The sequence below is a fragment of the Trichechus manatus genome, unplaced genomic scaffold (genome assembly GCF_000243295.1).
Source record: "Trichechus manatus latirostris isolate Lorelei unplaced genomic scaffold, TriManLat1.0 scaffold00114, whole genome shotgun sequence".
In the NCBI taxonomy this organism is placed as follows: Eukaryota; Metazoa; Chordata; class Mammalia; order Sirenia; family Trichechidae; genus Trichechus; species Trichechus manatus.
In genome coordinates this window covers 7,119,943-7,135,743 of record NW_004444050.1, presented here as the reverse complement: position 1 = coordinate 7,135,743, position 15,801 = coordinate 7,119,943, and positions in this window count along the sequence as shown.

Sequence of the window (15,801 nt, the reverse complement as noted above, 5' to 3'; positions counted from 1 at the left end):
CTGGCCCACCCACCCTGACATAGCAAATCAAAACAAAAAAGCAGGATGAAAAAACAAACATAAAATCAATAAATAAAGAACATAATACCTTAATGTCTCAGAGACAGCAGACAATATTAAAAATATAAAAAAGTAGGACAAGATGGCTCAAGCAAGTGAACAAAATAAAGAAACAAATGGCTTTCTGGTAAAAGAAATGGCAATGGACTACCTGATATGAAATTCAAAAAACTAATATCTAGGGTTCTCCAAGAGACTAGGAAAGAGACCAAGGAAAACACAGACAAAACCAAGGAAAAAATAGACAAAATCACGGAAAACACAGAAAAGGCAATAGAAGAATTCAGGAAAATAATACAAGAACAAAATGTCAAAATAATTAAACAATTAGAAATCGTACAAAACAGTATCTAGAAGTCCAAAACATAAATAACAAAATTTCAAAAATGGACAACTCAATAGAATGTCCTAGGAGCAAATTTTTAAAAAATTGAAGACAGAATCAGTGATATTGAAAACAAAGCCATGGACACCACTTTGTTTCAGGAAAAATCAGAAAAAAGAATGAAAAAAACCTAAGATTCATGTGGGACACAATCAAGAGCAAATATATACATGTGATCAAAGTTGCAGACCAGGGGGAGAAAATGGAAAACACAGAGAAGACTGTTGAAGAACTGTGGGGTGAAAACTTCCCAAATATCATGAAAGACGAAAAAATAACCATCAAACAAGCTCAACAAACCCCATATAGGATAGATCCCAAAAGAAAGCCACTAAGACACATCATAATCACACTTTCCAAAACCAAAGACCAAGAAAGAATTCCGAGAGCAGCTCGAGAAAAAACAAAAAGTCACTCACAAAGGGGAAACAATAAGACTAAGCTCTGATTACTCAGCAGAAATTATGCAGGCAAGAAGGCAATGAGATGACTTATATAAAATCTTGAAAGAAAAAAAACTGCCAACCAAGAATAACATATCCTGTAAAACTCTGTCTCAAATATTATGATGAAATTAGGACATTTCCAGATAAACAGAAATTAAGGGAATATGTAAAAACTAAACCAAACTTAAAAATAATACTAAAGGGACTCCTTTGGTTACAGAATCAACAAATCAGACAACAACCAGAGTCTAGGACACAGGATAGCATCAGCCAGATACCTACTTAGGTAAAGAACTCTCAACAATAAAACAAAGCTAAAAAATTTAAAACAGAGAAACAGAGATGTCAATCTGTAAATTACAACAATTTCAAAACAATAAAAGGGGGACTAAATGGTGTAGGTATAGATCTTTCAAATGGAGAGGAAGTCAAGGCAATACAAAGTAATAAAAGACTGTTTCAAACTTAGGAAGATAAGGGTAAATTTCAAGGTAACCACAAGAAAGTTAACAAATCTACTCATCAGTATAAAAAAGAAGAAAAACACAAGGACTCAGTAAACTCAAAATCTATAATAACGAAAGAAAAGAAAGAAAAAATCCACAAACTAAAAGAATTCAGTACAGGAAAGTAAGAGGCACAACAACAACAAAAAATGTCAGCATCACAAAAAAAGCACACTATGACAGCAATAAACGCATCTCTATTGATACGCACACTGAATGTAAATAGCTTAAAAGTACTCATAAAGCAACAGAGTGGCAGAATGAATAAAAAAACACTATCCATCAATATGCTATCTACAAGAGACACATCTTAGACACAAAAACATAAATATATTAAAAATTAAAGGATGGAAAAAAATATATCAAGCAAACAGTAACCAAAAAAGAGGACGAGTGGCAACACTAATCTCAGATAAAATAGACTTTGAGGCAAAATCAACCATAAAAGACAAGGAATGACATTATATAATGATTAAAAGGACAATCCACCAAGAAGATATAACCTTAATAAATATCTACACACCCAATAACTGGGCTTCAAAATACATAAACTCTAACAGCACTGAAAAGAGAAATTGATAGTTCCACAATAACAGTAGGAGATTTCAACCCTCCACTCTCAGTAAAGAACAGAAAATCTAGAAAGAAACTCAACAAAGATACAGAAGATCTAAAGGCCAAAATCAACCAACCTGTCCTCATAGATATATATAGGACACTCCACTCAACAGCAGCAAAGTGTACATTCTTTTGCAATGCACATGGATCATTCTCCAGAATAGACAATGTTTTAGGCCACAAAGCAACCCTCAGTAAAGTCCAAAACATCAAAATAATACAAAGTATTCTCTCTGATCACAACACCATAAAACTAAAAATCAATAACAGGAAGATCAAGGGGAAAAAATCAATTACGTGGAAACTGAATAACACTTTGGTTAAGAACAACTGAGTAATAGAACAAATCAAAGAGGAAATTAAAAAAAAAACTGAAATCAAATGAAAATGAAAATACATCACATCAAAACCTTTGGGACACAGTAAAGATACTGCACAGAGGTCAATTTATAGCAATAAATGTACACATCGAAAAAGAAGAAAGGGCCAAAATCAAAATATTAGTCCCACTACTAGAAAAAATAGAAATAGAATAGCAAAAGAAGCCCACAGCCACCAGAAGAAAGGAAATAATAAACATTAGAGCAGAAATAAATGAAATAGACAACGGAAAAACAATAGAAAATTCAAAAAGATCAAAAAAAGGTTCATTGAAAGGATCAACAAAATTTAGAAACCATTGACCAAACTTACCAAAGAAAAACAGGAGAGGAAGCAAATAACTCACATAAGATACAAGACAGGGTACATTACAACAGACCCAACTGAAATAAAATGGATCATAACACACTTGTTGTCGTTAGGTGCTGTTGAGTTGGTTCTCACTCATAGTGACCCTACATACAACTGAACAAAACACTGCTGGGTCCTGTGCCATCCTCGTAATCATTGTTATACTTGAGACCATTGTTGCAGCCACTGTGTCAATCATCTCATTGAGGGTCTTCCTCTTTTTCACCAACCCTCTACTTTACCAAGCTTGGTGTCCTTCTCCAGGGACTAGTCCTTCCTGATAACATGTCCAAAGTATGTGAGATGTAGTCTCGCTATCCTTGCTTATAATGAACATTCTGGCTGTACTTCTTCCAAGACAGTTTTGTTCATTCTTCTGGCAGTCCATAAGATATTCAATATTCTTCTCCAACACCATAATTCAAAAGCATCAATTCTTCTTCAGGCTTCCTTATCCATTGTCCAGCTTTCACATACATATGAGGCAAATGAAAACACCATGGCTTGAGTCAGGTGCACCTGAGTCCTTAAAGTGATATTTTTGTTTTTTAACACTTTAAAGAGATCTTTTGCAGCAGATTTGCCTGATGCAATGAGTTGTTTGATTTCTTGACTGCTACTTTCATGGGTGTTGATTGTGAATCCAGGTAAAATGAAATCCTTGGCAACTTTAAACTTTTCTCCATTTATCCTGATGTTGTTTTAATGATCTAGTTGTGAAGATTTTTGCTTTGTTTATGTTGAGCTGTAATCCATACTGAAGGTTGTGGTCTTTGATCTTCATCAGTGTTTCAAGTTCTCTTCCCTTTCAGCAAGCAAGGTTATGTCATCTGCATAACACAGGTTGTTAATGAGTCTTCCTCCAATCCTGATGCCACATTCTTCTTCATATAGTCCAGAGTACTCTTAACAGAGTACTATGAAAATTTGCACTCTAACAAATTTGAGAACCTAGAAGAAGTGTACACATTTCTAGAAACACACTATCTCCTAAACTAAGACAAACTGAGATAGAAAATCTGAACAAACCCCTAACAAGAAAAGAGATTGAAGAGGTAATAAAAAAAACCTCTCAACAAAAAAAAAGCCAAGACAGCTTCAATGGAGAATTCTACCAAACATTCAGAGAAGAACTTATACCAGCTCTAGTCAAACTATTCCAGAACACAGAAAAGGAAGGAAAACTCCAGAATTCATTCTATGAAGCAAGCATAACCCTGACACCAAAGCCAGGCAAAGACACCACGAAAAAAAAGAAAATTACAGACCAATATATCTCATGAATATAGATACAAAAATTCTCAACAAATTCTAGCCAATAGAATTCAGCATCATATAAAATAATAATAATAAACCACAACCAACTGGGATTCATACCAGGGATGCAAGGATGGTTCAGCATTGAAAATCAATCAACGTACTCCACCATATAAATAGAACAAAAGAAAAGAATCACATGATCATCTCAATGGACACAGAAAAGGCATTTGATAAAGTCCAATAAATTCTTGATATAAACTTTCAAAAAACTAGGAACAGAAGGGAAATTCCTCAACATAATTAAGAACATATATACAAAACCGCAGCCAAAATCATGCTTAATGGAGATAGGCTGAAAGCATTCCTCCCGAGAACAGGAACAAGATAAGGATGTCCTTTGTCATCTCTTATTCAAAATTCTGCTGCAAGTCCTAACTAGAGCAATCAGGCAAAAGAAAGAAAGAAAGAAAGGCATCCAAACTGGAAAGGAAGAAGTAAAACTGTACATAGAAAATCCCAGAGAGTCCACAATAAAAGTTACAGGAACTAATAGAAGGGTTCAGCAAAGTGTCAGGGTACAAGATCAACATACAAAAATCAGTTGATTCCTCTACACTAACAAGGATAACTGTGAAAAGGAAATCAAGAAAACCATACCATTTACAATAGCCCCCAAAAGTATAAAATATATCAGAATAAATCTAAATAAGGATGTAAAAGACTCATACGCCAAAAACTACAAAACATTACTGCAAGAAACCAAAAGAGACCTACATAAATGGAAAAACATTCCATGCTCAGGGATGGAAGGACTTAACTTGATGAAAATGTCAATTCTACCCAAAGCGATCTATAAATATAATGCAACCCCAATCCAAATCCCAACAGTATTCTTTAACGAAATGGAAAAAGTAATCACCAACTTTATATGGAAAGGAAAGAGGTCCCAGATAAGCAAAGTGTTATTAAAGAAAAAGGACAAAGTAGGAGGCCTCACACTACCTTATCTCAGAACTTACTATATAGCCAAAGTAATCAAACAGCCTGGTACTGGTACAACAACAGGCACAAAGACCAATGGAACAGAACCGAGAACCCAGATGTAAATCCATTCACTTATGGTCAGTTGATACTTAACAAAGGACCAAAGCCTGCTAAATGGGAAAAAGTCTTTTCAACAAATGGTGGTGGCAAAACTGGATGTTGATCTGTAAAAGAATGAAATAGGACCCATAACTCACACCATACCCAAAAACTTACTCAACTAATAGAAGATTTCAGCAAAGTTTCAGGATACGAGATAAACATACAAAAATCAACTGGATTCCTTTACACCAACAAAGAGAACCTTGAAGAGGAAATCACCAAATCAATACCATTTACAATAGCCCCCAAGAAGATAAAACACTTAGGAATAAATCTAACCAAAGAAGTAAAAGATCTTTACAGAGAAAACTACAAGACACTACTGCAAGAAACGAAAAGAGACCTGCATAAGTGGAAAAATATACCTTGCTCATGGATAGGTAGACTCAACATACTGAAGATGTCAATTCTACCCAAAGCAATCTACAGATACAATGGAATCCCGATCCAAACTCCAACAGCATTTTTTAATGAGATGGAGAAACAAATCACCAACTTCATATGGAAAGGGAAGAGGCCCCGCATAAGTAAAGCATTACTCAAGAAGAAGAACTAAGTGGGAGGCCTCACACTACCTGATTTTAGAACCTATTATACCACCATGGTAGTCAAGACAGCCTGGTACTGGTACAACAACAGATACATAGATCAATGGAACAGAATTGAGAATCCAGACATAAATTCATCCACCTATGAGCAGCTGATATTTGACAAAGGCCCAAAATCCATTAACTGGGGAAAAGACAGTCTCTTTAACAAACAGTGCTGGCATAACTGGATATCTACCGGCAAAAAACTGAAACAAGACCCATACCTCACACCATGCACAAAAACTAACTCAAAATGGATCAAAGACTTAAATATAAAATCAAAAACGATAAAGATCATGGAAGAAAAAATAGTGACAATGCTAGGAGCCCTAATACATGGCATAAACACAATACAAACCATAAGTAACAATGCACAAGCACCAGAAGAGAGACTAGATAAATGGGAGCTCCTAAAAATCAAACACTTATGCTCATCCAAAGACTTCACCAAAAGAGTGAAAAGACAACCTACAGATTGGGAAAAAAATTTTGGCTACAACAAATCCGATCAGCGTTTAATATCTAAAATCTACAAGATACTCCAAAACCTCAACAGCAAAAAGACAAATAACCCAATTAAAAAATGGGCAAAGGATATGAACAGACACTTCACCAAAGAAGATATTCAGGCAGCTAACAGACACATGAAGAAATGCTCACGATCATTAGCTATCAGAGAAATGTAGATCAAAACTACAATGAGATATCATCTCACCCTAACAAGGCTAACATTAATCCATAAAACACAAAATAACAAATGCTGGAGAGGTTGTGGAGAGACTGGAACACTTATACACTGTTGGTGGGAATGTAAAATGGTACAACCACTTTGGAAATCGATTTGGTGCTTCCTTAAAAAGCTAGAAATGGAAGTACCATAAGATCCAGCTATCCCACTCCTTGGAATATATCCTAGAGATACAAGAGCCGTCACACGAATAGATATATGCACACCCATGTTCATCGCAGCACTGGTCACAATAGCCAAAGGATGAAAGCAACTTAAGTGCGCATTGATGGATGAATGGATAAACAAACTATGGTATATCCACACAATGGAATATTACACAACGATAAAGAACAATGATGAAGCCTGTGAAACATCATATAACTCGGTGGAAGCTAGAACTTATTATGTTGAGTGAATTTAGTCAGGCACAGAAGGACAAATACTGTATAAGACCACTATTATAAGAACTCAAGAAAAGGTTTAAACACAGAAGAAAACATTTTTTGATGGTTACGGGGGTGGAGGGAGGGTGAGGGTTATTCACTAAGTAGATAGTAGATAAGAATGATCTTAGGTGAGGGGAAGGACAGCACACACTACGGGGAAGCCAGCACAACTGGACTAAACCAAAGCTAAGAAGTTTCCTCAATACAATCAAATACTTTGAGAGACAGAGTAGCAGGGATGCGGGGTCTGGGGACCATGCTTTCAGGGGACATCTATGTCAATTGGCATAACAAACCTTATTAAGAAAATGTTCTGCATCCTACTTTGGTGAGTGGCTTCTGGGGTCTTAAAAGCTTGCAAGTGGCCATCTAAGATGCATCAATTGGTCCCAACCACTTGGAGTAAAGGAGAACGAAGAACACCAAAGACACAAGGAAAGTATTGGCCCAAGAGACAGAATGGGCCCCATAAACCAGAGACTTCATCAGCCTGAGACCAGAAGAACTAGGTGGTGCCCGGCTACCACCAATGAATGTCCTGACAGGGAACACAACAGAGGGTCCCTGATGGAGCAGTAGAATGATGGGATGCAGAATTCAAATCCTAGTAAGAAGACCAGACTTAATGGTCTGACTAAGACTGGAGGTGCCCTGGAAAACATGGTCCCTGTTCTCTCCATCACCCCAGAAGTAAAACAATTTCTGAGGCCAACTCTTCAGAGCAAAAAGATGGAAACAACTAAGTGCCCATCAACAGATGAATGGATAAACAAACTATGGTACATACACACAATCAAATATTACACAACAATAAAGAACAATCTGTGGGACATCTCACAACATGGATGAATCTGGAAGGCATTATGCTGAGTGAAAAAAGTCAATCACAAAAGGAGAAATATTGTATAAGACCACTATTATAAAACCCAAGAAAAGGTTTGCACACAGAAAAAAATAATCTTTGATGATTACAAGTGAGGGGAGTGGTGGGGAGGGGAAAAGACTAACTAGATAATAGACAAGTGTTAAATTTGGTGAAAGGAAAGACAACACATGATATAGGGGAAGTCAGCACAACTTGACCAAGGCAAAGCCATAGAAGCTTCCTAGGCACATCCAAACACCTTAAAGGACTGAGTTACTGGGGCTGACAGCTGAGGACTATGGTCTCAGGACATCTAGGCAGTTGGCATAACATAGCTTATAAAGAAAATGTTGTACCTCTTACTTTGGTGAGAAAGAAGAAATTGGTAAGTTAGACTTCATTAAAATTAAAAACTGTGTTCTGTGAAAAGCACTGTTAAGAAAAAAAAAAAAAGACAAGCCACAGACTGGGAGAAAATGTTTGTAAAACACATGTCTGATAAAGGACTTATATCCAAAATTACAAAAGACTCTTAAAACTAAACAACAACAAAACAAACAGCCCAATTATAAGATGAATAACAGATTTGAACAGATACCTCACCAAAGAAGATGTATGGGTGGGCAGAGGAGAATGGCCAGACTTCCTTGTGTGGATGCCAGTACTCACAGTGCATTCAAGATACTGGACCTGCATGAGCTGAACTCCTGATAAAGTCAGGGCTCTCTAGAGTGGCTAGAGTGGTCTTATACTAGCTTTCTGTCACTGCTGTAACAAATCACCACAAACTTAGAGGCTTAAACTAACACAAATTTATTATCTTACAGTTCTGGAGATGGGAAATTCAAAATGAGTCTCACTGAACTAAAATCAAAGCGTCAGCAGGGCTGTGTTAACGCCGATTAAGCTATTCCCTTGTCTTTCCCAGCTTCTAGAGACTGTTCTCATTATTTGGCTAATGCTGTCTTTCTCCATCTACAAATTCAGAAATGTTGGGCTGAGTCCTTAAATTGGCATCTCTCTGATTCTCCACTCTTCTGTCTCCCTCTTTCACTTTTAAGGACCCTTGTGATTATATTGGGGCCATCTGGATAATCCAAACTATTCTCCCCACCTCAAGGGAAGATGTATTAACTTAATCACATCTGCAAAGTTCCTTTTCCATGTTCACAGGTTCTGTGGATTAGGGTGTAAAAAATATTTGGGGGCTGGGGGAATATTATTTTGCCTTCCATGGCAAAATAATAATAATAACATAGGGTGGCAATGAATCAGAATCAACTCGACGGCAACGAGTACCACGGGCCCCAGGTGAAGTATTCCCTGAACCCTCCAAAGCAAAGCACATCCTGTCTGGATGAAAGCATCCTCAATTTAGATCTACAGAATTCTCACAGATGAAGACCAAGCAGTAAGTCTACAATCAAAGATCACCAAATACATCAGGAGGCAAGCCTCCATGAGTGAGAAATAGCAGACACAATGAAGAGCAGATTTAAGCCCCCAGGAACTTAACCTCCTGATGAAGATATTATCAGATATGGTCATTAAAGTTTTAAGAAGACTCAAAGAAAAGAAAAAATGTAATTGTTGAAATTCAACACACACATGAAATGTATGTGTGTTTATAAATCTAAACAAACGTAACCTCTATGACATAGTAAAAATAATGTTTAATTTGAGGGCTTTAAAAAAAAAAAAAGAACTTAAATTCTGGGCAACAATAAATGTAAGGAAGAAGGGACAATCAAAACTGAAAGATTCCAAGTTTTCTGTGACATTTGGGAAGGAGCTGAAGATATTAATTTTAGACTTGGTAACATTTTCATGTTTAGCACAAAAAAAGAATAGAAATAAGAGTTTAAACCATCAAACACATTTAGAGGTAGACAGAATGTAAACCAAGAAAAAAGAAACAACAAAATGGAATAACTGGAAAGCAAAAACATAAAATGAGAGAAACAAGTTCAAACATATCAGTAGTATAAAATAAATGTAAATTATTCTTCTATTAAAATACAGAGAATGTCAGACTAGCTTTGGGGGAAAAAAATCCATCTTTATGTTGCTTTCAAAAGACTTATGGAAATCAGAAGGACATAGAAAAGTTGAAGCTATAAAGATTTCATATTTTACCAAGCTAATACTGCCAAAATGTGTATCTTTAAATCTTACCATAGAAAAAAAGAATAAATCCAAAAAAATTAGAAAAGAGAGCTTTAAAAAAATAAGAGCAGACATCAGTAAATAGAAAAAAAATATATAAAATAGAGAGGATAAGTAGAGTCAAAAATGAAGAATCTTAGAAAAGACTGATAAAAGAGTCAAATCTTTGCTGAGATTGATCCAGAAAAACACACTCAAATATAATATTAGGACTATAAAGGTAGACACAACTACTGACAGATTACAAGTAGATCAGAGACTAAACGAAAGTACTATGAACAACCTTATTCCAATACATCTGAAAAATTAAATAACATGAACACATTTCGAGAAAAAAATACAACTAATGAGACAGCCTCAAGACGAAATAGAAACTCTTAACAGTCATACAATTATTAAATTAAATCAGCAGTTTAAAATTTCTCATAAATAAAACAAGCCCAAATTGTCTTGCTGAGTTCTACAAACTCTTAAGGAGTCAATTATTTCAATCTTAAAAAATCTTTTCCAGAAAGTAGAAACTCATGTTATGAAGTTTATAATTTTATAGTAAAAGTCAGGACAACTTCGTAGTAAAATCGGATATGGACAGCATACAAACAAAAAATTCCAAACTAATCTCCTTTTATTAACGTAGATAAAAATAAATCTTAATTAAAATACTAACAACTGAATTCAATAATGTATAATGAAGATAATACATCCTGCTCAGGTTGAAATAACTAGTAATGCAAGCAACTTTAACATTAAAAAAAAAAAAAACTATAGATATCATTAAGCACACTAACTGCTTAAAGAGGAAAAATCCTGTGATCACCAATAGATGCAGAAAAAAATATTTGATAATTCATCATCTGTTCAACACTTAAAAAAATAAAACTCCTAGCAAACTCAGAATAGAAAGAAACTTCCTAAATCTGATGAAGGATTATTTACCAAAAACATTACAGAAAACATCATTTTTGATGGTAATATGTTTGAAACAATCTCTACAAAATCAGCAACAAGCAAGATGTCCATTATTGCAATCCCATTTAACATTGCAATGCAGATGTTACCCAGTACAGTAATGCAATATGTAGAAATAAAAGCATAAATATGGGAAAGAAGCAATACTGTCATCATTTGCAGATGACTTCATACATACAAAACCCAAAAGAATACATGGGAAAATTATTAGAAATAATAGGAGACCTTATCGAGTAGCTGGCTAGCAATTGCTTTATGCACAGCAGAAGTAATCAATTAGAAAATGTATTACTTAAAGTTCTTCTCTGTCACATAGGCTCCTTATGAGTCAAAATCTACTAACCTAACAACAACAATTACTTAAGAAAAATAATGCTTAGAAAAAAATACTAGTAAAGATAGCAACATCTGTAAGTTATCCAGGAAAAATAATCTAACACAAGGTGTGAAAGATCTGTATGGAGAAATTTACAAAACTTGATTTAAAAATCCTAAAGAAAATAATTGCCATATATGTGTATAGGAAGACTCAGTATTGTAAACATTTTATTTCTCAGCAAATTGAGCTAGAGAAACAAAGAAATTCCAGTCAAAGTTCTATAAAATTTCTTCTGGAACTTGACAAGTCGCTTTTAAAATTTATTTAGAAAATAAAAAAAGGAAAGAATGAAGGGAGGGAGGGAGGGAGGAAGGGAAAAACAAGGGAAAAGAAAACAAAAGAAAGAAAATTGCTCAACCTCATTACTAATTAGGGAAATTTTATTTTATTATCAAAATAAGGACTTAATAAGACACTATTGTCAAAATAAGAGAACAATACCATTGTAAATCCACTTAAAATTGGCAAAAATTAAGAGGTCAAATATATCACATGATAGAGAGTATGTGGATCAACAAGAATTTATATCTGCATAATAGGAGTGTACATTGGTCCAACCATTTTTGGAAAAAAATTGTATTAGTTTCTAAATTTGAACGTTTACATTCTCTATACCAACAATTCAATTCATAGGTATATACCTAGAGAAACTCTTGTGCATGTGTCCCAAGAGACACATACAAATAGGGTTATACAGTTCAATGTCATTAAACAAACAAATAAATAAATAAATGCCCTATGTTTGCACAATGGAATAGATGCAGCAACAAAAAACTGAGACGGCAGCACTAGAAAAGCTCCACCCAATGCTGCTAGGTTTGAAAATGGATGAATGACGCTATATATCAAGGAATGAGGGCAGTATTTAGAAGCTAGAAAAGGCAAGGTAACAGATTCTTCCCTAGAGGTTCCAGAAAGGATATGGATGTCTTGATTTTAGCCCAGTGAGACGCAGGGGACAGCTGACCTCCAGAACCATAAGATAATGAATTTGTGTTGTTTTAAGCCACTAAGTTTATGGTAATTTGTTACAGCAGCAGTAAGAAACTCAAACACTAAAAAAGGACCTAAGGTTATCAAGTATCTGCAATAATTTATAAGTAATGATAACACAACAGTGGAATGATGTCTACAGATTTTTAAGCAAAAAAAGCTTGTGAACCAAGATTCAATACCAATTAAGTTGTGAGAGAGCAACAAAAATAATTTTTCAAATTATTTCAAGAAGTAAAGTAACTTCAAACTTTGATAATATTGCTCAAGTATATCTTTAAATTAGCCTAGAGAAATAAAAAAGAAATAAAGAGACAATCATGGCATACAGAAATAATACTGAGCATTAAAGCTAGTTAAACACAGTTAAAAGGATATGATAACTTATAAAATAACTCTTTAAATGGATGATGCATAATGTAAGGAAATAATCGTCTAATAATTACAGAAATGAGGATCTTAAATTCCAGTTTAAAGCATAAAACCTGATAAGCAGAAAAAAGAAGGTGCAAAAGCATACTCAGTAACTGACCTCACAAAGCATGCATGCTCAACCTTCATAATCTAACCGAGAATCCCACTCTCCACCAAAAACCTCCTCTCCAACCAGCCAGCTAGTTCAACTACTCCCACCAAACCAAAAAACCAAACCCACTTCCCATTGTCATAGCAGCTCGATAGGACAGAGCAGAACTGCCTTGTGGGGTTTCCAAGGCTGTAAATCTTTACAGAAGCAGACTGCCACATCTTTCTCCTGTGCAGTGGTTGGTGGGTTCAAACTACCAACCTTTCAGTTAGCAGCTGAGCACTTAACCCCTGTGCCACCAGGGCTCCCCGCTACTCCCACAAGGACCCTTTTTTAACCTCATTGGGATATACAGTCCTTGACTTTATACATACCCATCAGTTGACACCTTTCTTAACTGTTCTCTTTATTCCGTTTATAGTCCTGGGTCCATCATGTCACTGGCACTCTTGCCAGTATCTTAAACTTAAATTGTGTCTTCATTACACCAACCTGAAAAACAACAACAACACTGAACTATGTGCTTCATCTGAGCATTTGACCAAGCAACAGAGCATAAAGTCCGGAGACGTTCCAGTATAAACTCACGATGCACAGTCTTAACCGGGCCCTCAAACTCCCTCTCTGACTTTCACTCTGTGCTATTTCAGTCTTTCACTCTTACCAACCTTCTAACTCCACTCTCACCCCAACACTTTCAACAAATGTTTTCACTTTTTACTGTAGAGAAAAAGTTGAAGACATCAGATATCACTTCTTCATCATCTAGACAAGAAGCATATAAAAATAACCTATGTACTTCTGCGTCCAGTGAGTTCACCTGGACTTTGGAGTGCATCTCCATCTACCTAATTAGTAGCCCTTCTCACGTGTGTATGTTAAACTTTTCCCTCATCACTGAACCAAACTAAACCCGCTGCCGTCGAGTTGATTCCAACTTACAGCAACAGGACCAACTATATAATTTGAGAGGCCCAGTTAAAAAGTGAAAACGTAGGGTCACTGGTTCAAATAGTATTAAGAGTTTAAAACCTTTCAGCCAAAGGTTAAATAGGCGTATAAAACAAGCAATAATACACATGAGGAACGTGCTCCTTAGTTCAATCGAGTATATGAGACCAGATGGGCAACATCTGCTCAAAGACAGAGACAAGATGGCAGGAAGGGACAGGAAATCTGGATAGGGGCACACGGGGAACCCAGGTGTAAAGGGAAAGGGCGAGAGTGCTGACACATTGCGGGGACGGCAACCAATGTCGCAAAACAATTTGTGTATGGATTTTTGAATGAGAAACTAATTTGCGCTGTAAACTTTCACCTAAAACACACACACAAATTTAAAGAGTTTCAAGGTAGCAACCAAACCTGTTGCTGTCGAGTTGATTCTAATTCATAGTGACTCTACAGGACAGAGTAGAACTGCCCCATAGGGTTTTCTAGGAGCGGCTGGTGGATTCGAACTGCTGACTTTTTGGTTAGTAGCCCAGCTCTTGACCACTGTGCCACCAGGGCTCCAAAGTCCAGCAGAGCATTAAAACAAGTGGAGGGTCCTTCTGAGCGCGGAGCCCTGTATGACTACACGGTATGCACATCCACAAAGCCAGCCCTGCTACAAGATTCTTCCCAACAGCTGGTATACACACTCAAATCATACCTGTTTAGGAAGAACAACAGTCAGCCTCCATCACTGACCCCATTCCTCTCTTCTCTTCTCATAAATTATCTTGTGTTCTCTGTATTTATTGTCTACAGTTTCTCATCTCCCACTCATGCCTCAACCCATTCCAAACTAGCTTCCGCAGGATAACTTCACGGAAGGTGTTCTTCCTAAGGCCACGAGTGGCTGTTGTGCTGCTAAATCAAACAGTTGTTTTTCAGTTATCATCATATTTAGCCTCTCTCTTCTTAAGACTTTTTTTTTTCTTTTTGGCTTCCTTGATGCTACCTGTTCTTTCTGTGTCTTTAAACTCGTTGCCCTCCAGTCAATTCCGATTCATAGCGACCCTATAGGACAGAGTACAACTGCCCTATAGGGTTTCCAAGGAGCACCTGGTGGATTTGAACGGCCAACCTTTTGGTTAGCAGCCGTAGCTCTTAACCACTATGCCACCAGGGTTTCCTCCTATCTCTTTACTGTCTTCTTATTTGTCTCCTTTGTAAAATCATCTTCCTCTCCTAGCCAACCACTAAATGTCAGTATTTTCCAGCAGCCAGTCCACTTTTATTTCCTGCCTATAATTTCTTCCTCAGTGATATCATTCAGGCCCACATCTTCAGTTTTAACTTTTTTATGGTGTATTTTCTGACTTCCTGGGTGGCACAGTTGGTTAAGTGCTCGACTACGGACCAAAAATTGGTGGTTAAAACTCATCCAGAGGCACCTAGCAGAAAGGTATGGCCATTTACTCCCGAAAGGTCTTCACCTTGAAAACCCTATGGAGCACAGTTCTACTCTGCACACATGGAGTTGGCACGCATTGGAGTCAATTCGGCAGAAACTGGTTAGTATGTTTATTTGTTTATGGTAGATCTCACCACACAGAGTTTGTGTATTTCTATGTGGCTAAAACTGCCACGTATTTCTTTTTTTTTCAGTAAGTTTGCAGGCCTATTGAGGAAGGCCTTCTGCCCTCAAATTCTGGGAACAATATCTTACTATTTTTTACTACTTTTTTTTTTTGCTACTATCTTTTATTGTCTTTTTTAAACTTTTTGGAGATTTTTCAATTGGGATTTATTTCATGTATCATATGATCTAACATTTGTTAATGTTGCATGTGGTCCCAACATCATCTTTCCAGAGACTTGAAATCTCATTTTATCATCCTTTTTATAGCAAACATTCATTATTTTTATCATCAGAGGAAGCAACAGATTTTATTTTATTTATTTTTTTTTTAAATATTTTATTGTACTTCAGGTGAAGGCTTACAGAACAGATAGTTTCTCATGTAACAGTAACACACATGCTGTTTTATGACATT